Source organism: Carlito syrichta, unplaced genomic scaffold (genome assembly GCF_000164805.1).
Source record: "Carlito syrichta isolate Samal-C Ts95f unplaced genomic scaffold, Tarsius_syrichta-2.0.1 Scaffold6385, whole genome shotgun sequence".
Taxonomy (NCBI): Eukaryota; Metazoa; Chordata; class Mammalia; order Primates; family Tarsiidae; genus Carlito; species Carlito syrichta.
In genome coordinates, this window is record NW_006950481.1 from 26,871 (window position 1) to 42,436 (window position 15,566).

The 15,566-nt window shown below is 53.0% G+C and overlaps 1 protein-coding gene across 1 annotated transcript in view; it reads left to right on the plus strand.

The window, feature by feature from the left end:
* The first annotated feature begins 595 nt into the window (after nucleotides 1–595).
* PTK2B (protein tyrosine kinase 2 beta) overlaps nucleotides 596–15,566 on the plus strand; it is a 154,887-nt gene continuing 139,916 nt past the window's right edge. Inside the window, exon 1 of the mRNA XM_008050021.1 lies at nucleotides 596–800. The gene's annotated coding sequence lies outside the window, so the exon portion shown is untranslated. The remainder of the gene's footprint in view (nucleotides 801–15,566) is intronic.

The window sequence follows — 15,566 nt, forward strand, 5'->3', positions numbered from 1 at the left end:
CCCAGGGATAGGGAGGGGACGTCTTGCTAAGTGCCCCCAGGGCCTGCCTCAAATGGCACTGCGCTGCTGGCCTGAGCAAGGAGGGGGACCCACCTCTTTGGGCATGGGGGGGTGGGGACGCGTGTGGGGACGGGGCCCAGGAAGAGGCTGCCTGGTTCTCCTCTGACCATTCCTGTGCCGCCCTCTGACCCTGCCCAGCCACAGCGCAGGCTCCTGGGTCCTAGCCCAGTCCTGCTGAAACCCTGGTGGTATCCACCCGCTCTGCCTTGTCCTGAAAAGGGGCTGGGGCCACTTGGGCAAGTGGAGAGACCGGGACAGAGGTGCTGAGAGCAGGGGACCGTAAGTCTCCCGCTGGAGGAGAAACTATCCCGAGAAGCGTGGCCTCCCAGAGGGTGCAGGTGGAGTGGGCGGAGGGGGAAGGGCTGATGGGAATCGGGCGTCCCCCACCCACCAGGGTGGACACGCAGGGAGCCCACTGGCGCCCTGGGGATAGCAGAGATGGCCCCAGACTGCCGGCGAACGGGCAGCGACGTCCGTTTCAGAGTTGAGGGTAAGAGGCTGGAGCCTCGGGCACAGACAACACACCCCACCCTTTAAGGAAGTGGGGAGGAGAGAGGCAGGGGTGTGGTTAACATAGGAAGGGGAGGAGGGAAGGACTCGAACCTGTCAGCCCTCTAGCACAGCCTCAGCCTCCGGATCGGCGCGCGCCGTACCTGCCGGGGCCGGGACTCACCTGCACGCCGCCCCCGCCTCTCACCTGGCCCGGCCCAGGAGCGGTCGCCGGAGCCCGCGCTCCCTGGGTGAGTCCCCTCCGCGGGACAGGGCAGGGCAGGGCAGAGCGCCCAGCGGGCAGAAGTTGGAGGCCAGACCGGGTGGAAGGGGCTTGGGGGCTGTGTGTGTTGCGGGGGTGGTCATTCCAGGATCCTGGACCCCTGGACGGGACTGGGAATTCCCAGAGGAGCTCAAACCCAGGGGATCGGAGCCGGAGCGTCGGGCGCCCTGCACGCCCAGAGCTTGCTAGCCTTCCGGGGTGGGGGGGAGAGGGGTTCTATTTTCGGAGTAAATATGACAGGGTAGGGTCCTCTTCTGTTGGCTGTCTTGGCATAATCAGACCCGGGGAGGCCGGGAGGCGGAGGCACAGCTAGGCTCCGTGCCCCTAAAGGTCAGATTGGAGAGCCACAGAGGGGGCTTCCAGAGTCCACTCCGGCTCCCGCCCCAGACCTCTGCCTGCCCCTGCCCTGCTTTCTTCCTGGCCCTTAGCACCCCCTGGGGGCTTCGTCTCCCCCCAACCGCCACCCCTCCCGCATTCCAGTCTTGGCCCCTGAGAGGGCATCTTCTGAGTCTAGCCCTGGCTGGAAGCAAGCGGGGCTTTGCATGGGAACAGAGCATGGAAGAGAGAGAGAGAGAGAGAGAGAGAGAGAGAGTGTGTGTGTGTGTGTGTGTGTGTGTGTGTGTGGTGGGGGTGGTGGGGATGAGGACAAAGTTAACACGGGCCATGCACTGGCGTCTGACTGCCGCTCAAGGGTTAAGTTCTGAGCTGCCTTCTCCCGCTGGCAGGCTGTGCGTGGGCTTAGCTCTGGGTGGTGGGCGTGGGGCAGCTCACGTGCCGGCGTTCCGCAAGCCCTGCCACCTGCCCGAGCCCCTCTCCGGATGCCACCGGCGTCTCCCTGCACCCAAAGCGGACAGGGAAATCCAAGCCAGTTCACGGAAGGGGCTCGTGGGAGGACAAGAGCCGAAAGTTGTGCCCAGAGGTGGTGTTAGCCAGGAGGGAAGAGTTTCTGGCAGGGCGAGCGCCAGACCCGGGCCCACTGAGCAGCGCATGTGGCACGACTAGCTGGGCGGAGAAGCCGGGAGGCCCTTCCACGTGGGGTGCTCTCTGCTCACCCCAAGTGCTGTGGCCGAACTGAGTCCCGGCCTTTCGCCACTGCTTGGGGGTGGGGGCTGGAAGGGACGCAGCAATGAAAAAGTGACTAAAGGTGGAAGGAAGGAAGGAGTCCCGTTCGCGGGTGGGACAGTCTGCATTCATTCGTTGATTCATTCATTCAGTCACCACACACTTGCTGGTTTCTGACCTGTGGCTAGCAAAAGGTGCCAGCTGTCAGGACACCAGGAAAGTGTGTCATGGTCTCCGTTCGCCAGTCCGGCATGGGGGTGGGGGTCAGCGCACCCTTGGAAGGTGCAGATGGCTCACCGTCCCTTCGCTGGAGGGCTGTGGGAGGAGGCCTGGAGGGCTTCCTGGCAGAAGTGACTCAGTGGAGAGCTGAAGGATCCCTAGGAATTAGCAGGACAAGGAGCCCAGGGGAAGAAGGGGAAGAAGGAGGCAAGTACAAGAGGCCCGAGGCTGGAAGCCTGGGGAGGCATCCAGGAAGCAGAAAGCAGCCCGGGAGCGCGGGGGCGAGGGGACACGCAGAGGTGAGGGGAGGCAGCCCGAGGGGCCTTGGGAAGCCTGCGCAGGCTGCCATGGCAACGCCTGTCGGAGCGACCCTGGGGATCCGAGCCGGGCAGGAGGATGGGGTTGCCCGATTTAGCGAATAAAAACGCAGGACACTCCGATCTGAATGTCAGATGAGCACTGGATGTTTTATCCAGAGTAAGTATGTCCCATGGAGTATTGGGGACATACTTACACTCAGACAGTGGTCCCCGTTGATCAGAAATTCAGATTTACCTGGGTGTCCTGTTTCTCCGGCAAGCCTGCTCTGGAAGAAAGCCAAGGTTGGTGCCATGCTGGGAAGTAAAGACTGGGAACTGCCCGGGTACCCTGGGGACAGTCTTGGGGCATATTTGTCTTCTAACCATTCCCCCTGGTTAGGAGACAAATTGAGTCAGAGTCGCTCTCTCTGTCACCCAGGCTGGAGTACAGTGGCATGATCACAGCTCACTGCAGGCCCAACCTCCTGGGCTCGGGCGATCCATCCACCTCAGCTTCCTGAGTGGCTGGGACTATAGGTACACACCACCACACCCAGCTTATTTTCTGATTTTTTTTAGTAGGGATGAGGTCTTGCTATGTTGCCCAGGTTGGTCTTGAACTCCTGGGCCCAAGCAATCCTCCCGCCTCGGCCTCCCAAAGTGTTGGGATTACAGGCGTGAGCCATTGTATCAAGCCTATTACTTTTTTAAAAAGTCAGTCGCTTGGTCAGTTTTTTCATCTATATGAGTGAAGCAGAAAGGTCCCTTAGAAAGGCATTGGACTTCAGAGCCCGAAAGGCTTCACATCGATGTAATCCAGGGAGCTTCTCTGAGCCACAGAACCCTTGTTTCTGAAATGAGGACAAGAAGATCATCTGGTCTCAGTGGCTTGGAGGACCTGCGATACTGTGTGTCAGGTGCCCAGCGGGTGCCAGAGGAAAAGCGGTGCATATTAATTCCCGTGGCAGCTTCCCAGGGGGCGAACAGAGAACGGCACCCTCAGCGTGCTTGGGGCTCATTGACTTCCCTTGCATCTATCAAGCTCTCCCAGGTCTCAGGGGAAACGCACGCTGAGGGTTTCTGCTTCCAGTAGGAGAGAGGGGTGAGCCCTGGCGGGGAGAGACAGCCTGCAGTCATTTTCAGCTCCCTCCCTCTGACCGGCAAGGAGAGAAGATGTGCCAGTCTCTTCTTGGAGGATGGCAGGCAGAGAGGGAGGGGCTCAGAGTGAATTAACTGAAGGGAAATGTGAATGAATTCAAGGAGAGAATCCACGCAAAGCACCTAGCGCCGCGCCTGATCCTGACAAATGTGCCATGAAATTTGGCTACCTTGATTCCCGGTTTTAAAATTAGTTTCTCTCTCTCTTTCTTTCCGTCTCTCTCTCTCTATGTAAATGTATATATGTATACTCACACACGCATATTTAAATATATACATTTAAAGAAATACAGATGGGGTCTTGCCACATTACCATTCCTGGGCTCAAGCAATCCTTCAGCCCTGGCCTCCCAAAGTGCTGAGATTACAGGCGTGAGCCACCGTGCCCAGCCTTGAATGAGTTTCTTATTCGAAAAACAGCGCTCAGGGATAGGTGAAGTAAGAGTGCCTTGTGAACCAGATTTTACTCTAATGGAAAAACAAACAAGAGCCCTCCTGAAAGGGAACTGGAGGGAGTTAAGGATCTGTTAAGAGAAAGAGGAAATGGAAAGTGTGTTTCTTCTGTGGGAAATGCTGGGTTAAAAATGGCCCCTCGGCAGGGCACGGTAGCTCAAACCTGTCATCCTGGCACTTTGGGAGGCCAAGGAGAGAGGACTGCCCAAGTGCAGGGGTTCAAGACCAGCCTGGGCAACTCGACCAGACCTTGTCTCTACAGTAAAAATCAAGGCTATGGTGCGTCCTGCAGAAAAGACACGTGCCACTGGGATTAACCTAGTGTTCACTCAAGATGGCTATCAAACCCTTGCAAGTTCCCAAGGGAAAAGGCATTCCACATCTAGTGAATGTCAATGCAGGTGCAGTGTGGGGACCAAGCAGGCCTTGTAGACAGCCTTGTTCCTCATCACTCTAGCCAGCATGGACCTAATTCATCCTCGACTCAGCGGCGCCCACCTTAGAGCTCTTAGGGGCTCGTGTGCAACTTTCTCAGCATCGTATATCCCTCACGGAACCCAGCTCCCACCTGCATCGGCTCGACCCTTCCCATTGTGCAGAGGACCCTGGGAAAAGTCCAAGTCCCTTGACATTCAGCTCTCCATGGTGATGACAGTAGCTCTGTGTGCCCCAAATACTACTAGGACAAATAAAACTGAGGGCGTAGACCTGCAGGGGAGCGAGGCTAACTTGGGGTGGACTCCGCAGGGTAGGTCTCTCGGTCCCTACTTTTCTCCCCACTCAGGCCCCATGTGTCTGTGGCCACGCGACCTTGGCCTCCCAGGTGAATGAGGCTCTGGCGGGCACACGGAAGCAGACGCACAGCTGCGGCGTGCTTGGGCCGGCAATGCGCTCATGAAGCGGCGTCCTGCTGGCCTGAGGATCCGGGTTTTTGTAGCTTTGGGGTAAAGATGGAAGAGCGGGTGTAGAGGTGTTATCTCTGCGATACCGATTTGTTTTGTCCCACAAGAGCACAGGCTTGGAGTCAGTCTACTGGATTCCAGGCAAGTCCTGTGTGACCCCAGACGAGTCATTTAGCCCTGGCCGCCCATCTGTGAGATGGAGACGATGACAGGTTTTGGTGAGGATGGGGTGGCCCGGCACACTGGAGCGATGTTCAGAATATTCATGACCACCGAAGCCTGAGCACGCATCTAACACCGGGGACACCAGCCAGCACCCTGAACAGGATGGGAGAGGCCTCTCACTGTGCCGGGGTCACCCTGCTAGTGCACCATGGGGAGTCTGGGGCATGGGGGAGGTGTCACGGACACTTACCAACGAGCTGGTCTATTTCTATCTTTGAACATCCCAGATGGTCTCATGCACCAACTTAATAATAGCCTCAAAGTACTTAAAACATTCAGTCCCCTAGCAGGTACACAGTAGGCATTCAATAAGCGCTGGCTTTCCTATATTTTTATACTTAAGGCTGTCTCTGAGCTGGTAGGGAAGCCCTATTTATTTTTCCAGAGGATAGAGGCCATCTTCTAAGATGCCTCTTCCGGGCGCTGTCTCACAGACATGCATCAGGTAGACAGCGGTATTCACCTCTGCCTGCTCCCCCCCCGACCCAATGTACTGTATTTTGGGAATAGCCAGGTCCAGTTCGCTCTTCAACCAGCAAAGAGACCGTCTCCGGGTGCCCATCGGCCCCTGGAGTGTGAGTGGTCATCTCAAGGATTCAGAGAGCTGACAGGCAGGAGAAAATGGCCGCGCTTCCAGGGCTTCTTAACACTGTGCAAAGCTCCAAGCCGTGCAGGGGGTTGCCAGGGGGAGGGGACAGCTTTTTGAGTCACTCTGCTGTTTCCCAGGGTGTAATTATTACTCACGATGACAGTTTGATTAAGAGAGCAGACTTGAGGCTGCATGTTCCGATGCACTTTTAACCTAGATGCAATGAGCAGTGTGAGGGGAGTGTGGGTTTGTGTTCAAGAGACCCTCCAGGTAGGCTGTGGGGGATGGATACTGCTCTCCTTCTCCGGCTCTTACCCACCTCTCCCCCTCTCCCAGTGCTAGCTGCGTTTTCATTTTTAAGTCAGATTCTCACTTTGTCACTCGGGCTGGATCACAGCTTACCGCAGCCTCGACCTCCGGGGCTCAGGTGATCCTCCCATCTCAGCCTCCCGAATAGATGGACTACAAGATGCCCCCCGACACTGGCTAATTTTTTTTTTTTTAATGTAGAGGCGAGATCTCACTATGTTGCCCAGGCTAGTCTCAAACTTCTGGACTCAAATGGTCCTCCCACCTTGGCCTCCCAAAGTGCTGGGATTACAGGCCTGAGCCACTATGCTTGGCCGATTGCGGCTTTTATAAACCAGCCAGACAATACCCATGGGAGGGTGAGCCTTCCCCTTTTCGAGCCTGGCTTATGGTTCACTAACATTTTCCCCCTCTCCAAGTTCTCTCTCTTCCCTTTTATGTTCTGAAATCCACCCACCCGGAGTCTGGCGAGATCACTCACCAAAGACAGGAGGGCACAAAGGAACCCACCTCGCCCAGGGCTTAGAACTTAGGACTGGGTTGAGTTCTAGCCTCCCGGATTAGTCTTCCTTTACGTTGGGCCCATTCCCCCAATAACCGTGAGGTCACGCCCTTTCTTTCTCCGAGGGTCTTCCCCCTGAGTCCCTGAGGTCCTCCCACCCCCCCCCCCCCCCACGGTGTGGAAATTCCACTGGTCCACTTGTGGAGTGGGGGCTGTGGGAATTCTGCCCTCAGGTGGGGCTTTGCTCTCCTGGGGGACTCCTTCCCTGGGACAGAAAGGCCCCTGCCGTGGTCCTGCCACTTGGAGCACCACGGTTTTCTGGGTTCTAGAACAAGGTACTTCCCTCCCCCACCTTCCTCGGGGACCCCAGCCCTTCTCTGGGCTCCACAGGGGCATTTGGGTCAGAACCCAGCTCCTCCCGACCAGCTCAGGTTTACTACTCTGTCCGCCCTCCCTGCACTCCCAGGCAGGTTACAGAGAGATCCAGTGCCCCCACCGCTTGCCCCTTCTCAGAGTCTCTTAGCGGCATCCAGTGATGGGCCCACGGCTGACGCAGATGTTTGATGCTGGCAGCTGCAGGCAGCTCACCACAAGCCTGTGCTCCCAGCCCCCAGCTCAGGCAGGTCTTCAGCCCAAGGGAGCAGGGAAGAGACTCAGGTGTCAGGAGGCCTGGGCTTGGGTGTAGACTCTCCCGCTGGATAGAGGTGGGATTGGACGTCTCCTTCCTCCTCCAAGCCTCCTCTTTCTCATTTTTATTTTATTTCGATTTTTCATTTTTTTGAGTCAGAGTCTCTGGCTCTGTCGCCCCGACTGGAGTACAGTGGCACGCATGCTCATGGCCACCGCAGCCTCGACCTGCTGGGCTCCGGCGATCCTTCGGCCTTAGCCTTTCAAGTAGCTGGAACTACGGGTGCGTGCCACCACACCCGGCTAATTTTTTTTATTTTTATTGTAGACATGAGGTCTCGCCAAGTTGTCCAGGCTGGTCTTGAACCCGCAGGCTCAGGCAGTCCTCTCGCCTCGGCCACCCAAAGTGCGCCCGGCCCTTCTCATTTTTAAAAGGACAAATTGGCACCACCACCCAAATAGGAGTATGGAGGGAAATACTTGACCACGTGAAAATCTCCCATAAACCATCACAGGCTCTGTCCCAGAAAAGAGGAAGGGTCTGGAAGCAGAGAGATGTGGTCTTTGAGTTTTGACTCTGCCATGGTCCACCTGTCTGACGTTGCCAAGTGATGGCACCCTTCTGAACCTCAGTTTACCTGTTTGTAATTCAAGTCAGGTGTTTGTTGAATGTTTCTCATCTTCTCTGCCCCCTTTACTCCCAGGGTATATAGTCCTTTTCCCCAAAATCTGAAAGACATATATCATTTTTTTTTTTTGACTCAAGGTCTCACTCTGTTGCCCAGACTTGCCACCATGGCTCACCATAGCCTTGAACTCCTGGGCTCAGGTGGTCCTTCTGCCTCAGCCTCTCAAGTAACTGGGACTACAGATGCCTGCACCACCATGCCTGGCTAATTTTTTATTTTTATTTTTTATAGAGAAGAGATCTCACTATGTTGCCCAGGCTGGTCTTGAATTCCTGACCTCAAGTGATCCTTCCATCTCAGCCTCCCAAATTGCTGGGATTACAGGTGTGAGGCCCCACACTCAGATTTTGAGGGACTGTATCTGTCCTCAACGAATTTATAATCTGGTAGAGTCAGGCTAATGCGTGAAGATAAATAACTGTGAGATAAGACGAGAACTTACGGCGCCATAAAGGAGATTGGAGGACAGAAAGATCCCCGTCTGTCTGAGGAGTCTGGGGATGCTTCCTGGAGGAGGTAGCATTTGGCAAAGCTCTGAAAGAATAGACAGAACATGCGGTGGGAACTTGGGATGGCGGTTGTGGTCACAGGAGAGAGTTAATAGCAGCAGAGATGGAGAGACGCATGGTTTGAGTGACTCATTCTGGGTGGAGCCAAGGGTGGCAAAAGGTAATGGGAGATAAGCGTGGAGAGTAAGATTAGGCTGGAACACGGAGGCTGACGCGCTTGGACATTATTCTGGAAGCTGCAGGGAGCCATGGGGCCTTATCCTGAGGACAGTAGGGGGCCGTTGACAGCGTTGACTCGGGCCCCTCCCATCAGATCGGGTGTGTAAAGTAGATGGTTGCAGAGAGCTTGAACTTGCAGGGGTGGATCGGAGGGTATTGTAACAGTTCAGGTCTTGTGAGTCTGAATGAAGTCTGTGATCCAGGCTGATTTGGGTCCTAGGGAGCATCTGGACAGAAACTGGAGGCTCCGACTTTCTCTGAGTTGAATCTGATTCCTCGATGGATTTAAAAGATGGAGGATTGCCGGGTTCAGTGACTCAGTCTGTCATCCCAGCACTTTGGGAAGCCGAAGCGAGTGGATTGCCTGAGCCTGCGGGTTTGAGACCCACCCGGGCAACTTGGCCAGACCTCGTCTCTACAATAAATCAAAAACTAGCCGGGCGTGGTGGCATGCGCCTGCTGTTCCGGCTACTTGGAAGGCTGAGGCGGAAGGATCACCAGAGCCCAGCAGGTCGAGGCTGCGGTGGCCAGGAGCGTGCCACTGCACTCCAGCCTGGGCGACAGAGTGAGACTCCAACTCAAAAAAATAAAAATAAAAAATAAAAGATGGAGGATTTAAAAGAATGTGAAGTTGTTTAGGCTACATAAGTGACTTGCCAACGTCTTTACTCTTCTACCATGTTTTCTCTTTTTCTTTTCTTTTTTTCTTTTTTTTTGAGTCAGGGGTCTCACTCTGTTACCCAGGCTGGAATACAGTGGCACAATCGTGGCTCACCACAGCCTCGGACTCCTGGGCTCAGGCAATCCTCCTGCCTCAGCCTCCCAAATAGCTGGGACTACAGGTGCGCACGACCATGCACAGCTAATTTTTCAAATTTTTTGTAGAGACCAGGTCTCGCTATGTCGTCAGGCTTGTCTCGGACATCTAGACTCGAGCAAACCTCTCCCTGGCCTCCCAAAATGCTGGAATTACAGGCGCGAGCCACCCAGCCTGGTGAACCTGTCTTCTTAAATGCTGCGCCTCAGAAACTGCACCCATCTTTCTCTCGTGCCAAACCAGCCCCTCCTGGCTCCCCTCCTTCCCTTCCTGTGGCTGTTGCTCTCCCACACTCTCAGGCCAGAAACCTTGGCCTGGCCTCCACACCTCCGCTTTTCTCGGCCCCTTATCCTGCCCATCACTTGATCTCGGAGATACTTTCTTCATGCCTCTCATTCCTTCCTTCCCTTTTCCCCGGCCCCTGCTCCAGCCTGAGCCTTATTACCTCATATGGCTTCTTCTAAGAGCCTCTCCTGTTCTTTTCTCTGGTTGCCTGGGAAGCTCCCCAGTGCCTTAAATTTACCATTTGGTGCCCTCCATAATCCAACCCCAATCTACCTTTCTTTTTTTTTTGAGTCAGAGTCTCACTCTGTTGCCCAGGCTAGAGTGCAGTGGCACGCTCACGGCCACCCCAGCATCAACCTTCTGGGCTCAGGCAATCCTTCCACCTCAGCCTTCCCAGGAGCTGGAGCTACAGGTGCGTGCTACTACACCTGGCTAATTTTTATATATTGTAGAGACAAGTTCTCACCAAGTTGTCCAGCCTGGTCTCAAACTCCTGGGCTCAGGTAATCCACTTGCCTTGGCCTTCCAAAATGCTGGGATGACAGACTTGAGGCACCATGCCCGGCCTCGAAACAACCCTTTTTTTTTCTTTTTTTTGAGTCAGAGTCTTACTCTGTTGCCCAGGCTGGAGTGCAGTGGCACGCTCACAGCCACCCCAGCATTGACCTTCTGGGCTCCGGCGATCCTTCAGCCTTGGCCTTCCAAATAGCTGGAACTACAGGCGCACGCCATCACGCCCAGCTAATTTTTTGATACCTTGTAGAGACAAGGTCTCCCGCTCACCAAGGTGCCTGGGCTGGTCTCAAACCCCTGAGCTCAGGTAATCCATTCACCTCAGCCTCCCAAAATACTGGGATTATATAGACTTGAGCCACCATGCCTGACCTCAATCTACCCTGCTAACCAAACGTTCTCATACTTTCCAGGCAAAGCTCTTCACCCCAGCCAGCCCGGCAGACTCCCCAGCTCCCATCAAACCTTTGCTCGAGTCCTGTGTCCTGCCCAGAATGTCAGCCTCAGCCCCCTTCCCCAATCCTCCTTCCTTCACCTTCAAGGCTCAGGGCAGGACCCACCTACTGAGACAGAGACCCCTCTGCAGTCTCGGGGTTTCTCTGCATCCTGGGATCTCCCAGAATTTATCATGCAACTGGATGATTGTTCCTCCAGGGCAGGGAGGTGTTTTTTAAATTTTATTTTGTTCTCCTTCCCTGTGCCCTCAAATCCCAGGGATCTAGAATTGCATGTCCCTGTGTCAGTGACAGGTGCTCATCCTTCCCTGCACACTCATGCCCGCCTCACCTGAGCCAGACAGTGTTTCCTCATTCCCTACAACGGTGTCACAACAGCCAGTTGCAACAGAGCCAGGGCTACATCCCAGCTCACATCTTAAAGTTTCTCCCCGGGTCAGAATGTCCTTCTTGCCTCTCCTGAAGGAGGAGATTTCTGACAGTCCAGAGAGGGTGTCCGCAGTTCAGAGCAGGAGCTCCATGATCCCTTAACTAAAGCCCCCAACCCTCTCAAATCCCCGACCTCCTGCTGCCATGGGAACCCATCCAGGCCAGGCTAGACGAAGAGGGGAAGACAGGGAGTGGGAAAAAGCCAGGCAGCCTCAGCAGGGGCTTTGGGAACACGGGAAGGAGGTTTACAAGGCAAAGAAGGGCCATTTTTCGGAACCTGGACTTCAACCTACCACGGATGCACAGGCTTAGTGGACTCTGGACTCTGAGCTTTCTGGCAAGCACGTGGTCTGCACAGCTCATGTATCTGCACTGTTGACAATGTGGCCTCTGAGCCCTCTCCCCCTCTGTCTTCACCTGCCCATGTATAGAAAAAAAAAACTGTCTTGCACCTATGCACTGAACACTCTGTCCCAGCTTATGTTCACGCCCTGGGAGTCGGCGTCTGCACTGTCCTGGGCCTGTCGCTGTTTCCTTAATATCCCTCCACACTCTGGCTTTTTTATTTGTGTGTACAATAAGAGTATGGGGACTTTTAATTAGTGGAAAGCTTTCTTCAATGTAGAGCTTAGGCCAAAACTCAACATGGGTAAAGTATTCCTAAGTCTGGACAACACAGCAAGACCCTGTCTCTATAAAAAAAATTTAAGAAGCTAGTAGAGTGTGGTGGCCCATGCCTGTAGTCCCAGCTACTCAAGAGGCTGAGGCAGGGGGATTGTTAAACCCAGGACTTCCAGGTGGCAGTTAGGTATGCTGCTACCACTACACTATAGCCTGGGCAACAGAGCGAGACCCTGTTTCTTAAAAAAAATAAAATGAGAAGGGGATTGAAGTGAGAAAGGAAGGCAGCTGCCAAGCCCTCGACTACCCCCCATAGTGGCCCCTGGGACCCTCCATGGATCTCCTGAGACCCGGGTCATCTGGAATCCTTCCAGGCTCTGGTTCGAAAGGTGTTCATTGCTTATGTGTCATAAGAACTGGAGAATGGGGTCCAGGTGCCAATGGATTTGGAAAAGAACAATCTCAAAGCAGGAAATCCAGCCTGGGGTGTGGCAGGTATATGTGTATATGTGTGTGGGGGCAGGGAGGGTTGTGTATACAAACTCCCTAAAAGAAGATGGCGTCATTTTCACTGCTGAGCAAATATGTGTGTTTATGAGAAGAAAGTCCGTAGCTTTCGCCTGACTCTCCAAGGAACCCATGACCCCAAAAAGATTAAGATCCACTCTTATACGATGCTTTCTTCAACTTTATAAACGTTTCATAAAAGTGTTAAAGATAATATTTGGCATATCATTTTAGTGACACATTTTAAATCACCCACTCTATAACATACAACATTCACTTTAAAAATATTACTTTTTGGCCGGGCTTGGTGGCTCAACCTGTCATCCCAGCACTTTGGGAGGCTGAGGTGAGTGGGTTACCTGAGCCCATGAGTTCGACCCAGCCAGGGAAATTTGGCGAGACCTCATCTCTACAAAAAATCAAAAAATTCTCTGGGTGCAGTAGTGCACACCTGTAGTTCCTGCTACTTGGAAGGCCAAGGTGGAAAAATCACCAGAGTCCAGCAGGTAGACGCTGGGGTGGCCGTGAGTGTGCCATTGCACTCCAGCCTGGGCAACAGAGTGAGACTCCAACTCAAAAAAAAAAAAAAGAATTACTTCTCTCCAACTCTCCCAGTTTATGAAACATTAAAGGCGGGGCTCGGTGACTCACGCCTATAATCCCAGCACTTTGGGAGGCTGAGGTGGAAGATTGGCTTGAGCCCAGGAGTTTGAGACCAGCCTAGTAAACATAGGGACACTTCATCTACAAAAGATCAAAAAATTTAGCTGGGGGTGGTGGCATACACCTGTAGTCCCAGCTACTCCAGAGGTCGAGGAGGGAGGATCACTTGAACCCAAGAGGTTGAAGCTGCAATGAGCTGTGATCATGCCGCTGCACTCCAGCGTGGACAACAGAGAGCCCAACTCAGGAAAAAAGGAAGGAAGGAAAGAAAGAAACACTCTGTCTTCTGTTCTCTCCTGTCTTTGACATCTGTGTCCTTTTTTTTTTTGAGTTGGAGTCTCACTCCATCGTCCAGGCTGGAGTGCTGTGGCACACTCACGACCACCCCAGCGTCAACCCGCCTGGCAATCTTTCCACCTCAGCCTTCCAAGTAGCCAGAACTACAGGTACACGCTACCATGCCCGGCTAATTTTTTTTTTTAATTGTAGAGATGAGGTCTCACCAATTTGCCCAGGCTGGTCTTGAACCGCAGGCTTGGACAGTTCCTCGCCTCGGCCTCCCAAAATGCTGGAATGACAGGCTTGAGCCACTGCACCCAGCCATCTGTGTCCTTCTTGTCACCAGAACCCTTTGGCATCAGCGCTCGGTGTTCTGCTTGTATCATTGTCCCTGCAGTCTAAAGAGAGTTGGCTATTTCACATGAATCCAGAAGGTGTTGTTTTTTGTTTTTTATTCCTTTTTTTTGATCTCAAAAAAAAGGAAAAGTATACTTAAAAATAAATTAGAGAGAGAAAGAGAAGGGAGAGAGAAAATTCATCTTCCCAAGGTGGGGGAGGGGACCAAAGCCAGGAAGCATGGCGACAGCCATAGCTCAAAGAGCACATGGCACACCAGAGTCTAGCAAGGCAATGGCCGCTGGTTGCCTGTGGTTGAGTCCTTTTAACCGTTCCCCTAGATGGGGGAAGACCATTAAGGTGACTGGGTGGTGGTCTGCTCCTCGTCATTACAAAGGGAGAGGCCTGTGTTTTTTGTTCATTTTAAATAAGAAGCTTTTTTGAAAAATGATTCACATACCACAGATTTCATCTTTTTAAAATGTGCAAGTCAGTGGTTTGTTGTATACTCACACAGTTGTGCAACCATCACCTCTACCTAGTTGCAGAAGATTCTTGTGACTCCAAAAAGAAACCCTCATACCATTAGCAGACGCCTCTTGCTCTCCGGCCCTCCAGCCATAGAACCATTCAATACTGTGGCTTTCTGTGGCTGACTTCTTTCACTTAGCATTGTGTTTTGAAACTTCATCCATGTTGTAGCATTCATTAGGACTTCACTTCCCTCTTTTTTTTTCTTTGAGCTGGAGTCTCCCTCTGTCGCCCAGACTGGAGTGCAGTGGCCGCTCCCGGCCACCGCAGCCTCACCTGCTGGGCTCCGGCGATCCTTCTGCCTCAGCCTTCCGAGTAGCCGGAATTACAGGCGCGCGCTACCACGCCCGACTGATTTTTTGATTTATTGTAGAGATGAGGTCTCGTTGCCCAGGCGGGTCTCGAACCCGCGGGCTCAGGTAATCCACTCACCTCAGCCTCCCAAAGGCGCGATTACAGGCTGAGCCGCCGAGCCTGGCTCCCTCTTTTTCTTTTGGGTCGAGGTCTCACTCTGTCGCCCAGGCTGGAGTGCAGCAGCACGATCATGGCTCTCCGCAACCTTGATCTCCTGGGCTCAGGGAATCCTTCCGCCTCAGCCTCCCGAGTAACTGGGACTACAGGCATGTGCCACCATGCCTGGCTAATTTTTTTGATTCTTTGTAGAGACCAGGTCTCACTATGTTGCCCAGGCTGGTCTTGAACTTCTAGGCTCAAGTAATCCTCCCACTTCGGCCTCCCAAAATACCTCCCAAAGGCGTGAGCCACCACGCCCATTTCTCTTTTGTTGTTTATGGATGAATTGGATTTTGTTGTATGAATATGCCATGTTTTGTTTATCCATTCATTAGTTGACGAACTTTTGTGTTATTTCTACCTTGAACCATAGTACATAATGCTGCTATGAACATCCATGTGTACATTTTTGTGGGAATATACATTTTTCTTTCTCTTTGTTATAGACTGAGAGTGGAATTGCAAGGTCATGTGATAACTCTATGTTTAACCTTTTGAGGAAGTGTCCAGCTGTTTTCCACAGCAGCTGCGACGTTTTATATTCCCACCAGCAGGGCATGATGGTCCCAATTTCTCCACATCTTTGGCAACACTTGTTACTGTCTGTAATTTCGACTTTATCCACCCTGGTGGGGGTGAAGTGGTTTCTTATTGTGCCTTCCCTTGCATTTCCCTGCTGACTAATGACGAGGAACAGCTTTTCATGTGCGTGTTGACCATCTGTGTGTCTTCTTTGAAAAAATACCTATTCAAGTCCTTTAGAAAGCATTTATTTTTATGTCAACAATATAACCGCTTAGTGCATCGCTTTTTAAAAATATATATATCTTTTAAAGGTTTGTTTGTAGCAACACTCAAGACTTGGAATTATGAGGCTATGCTCTCATGAAAAGTTACTGAATCTATATTATAGTACTGTGCCTGCTTTTTTTTTGAGTTGGAGTCTCACTCTGTCGCCCAGACTGGAGTGCAGTGGCCACTCCCGGCCACCACAGCCTCGACCTGCTGGGCTCCAGCGATCCC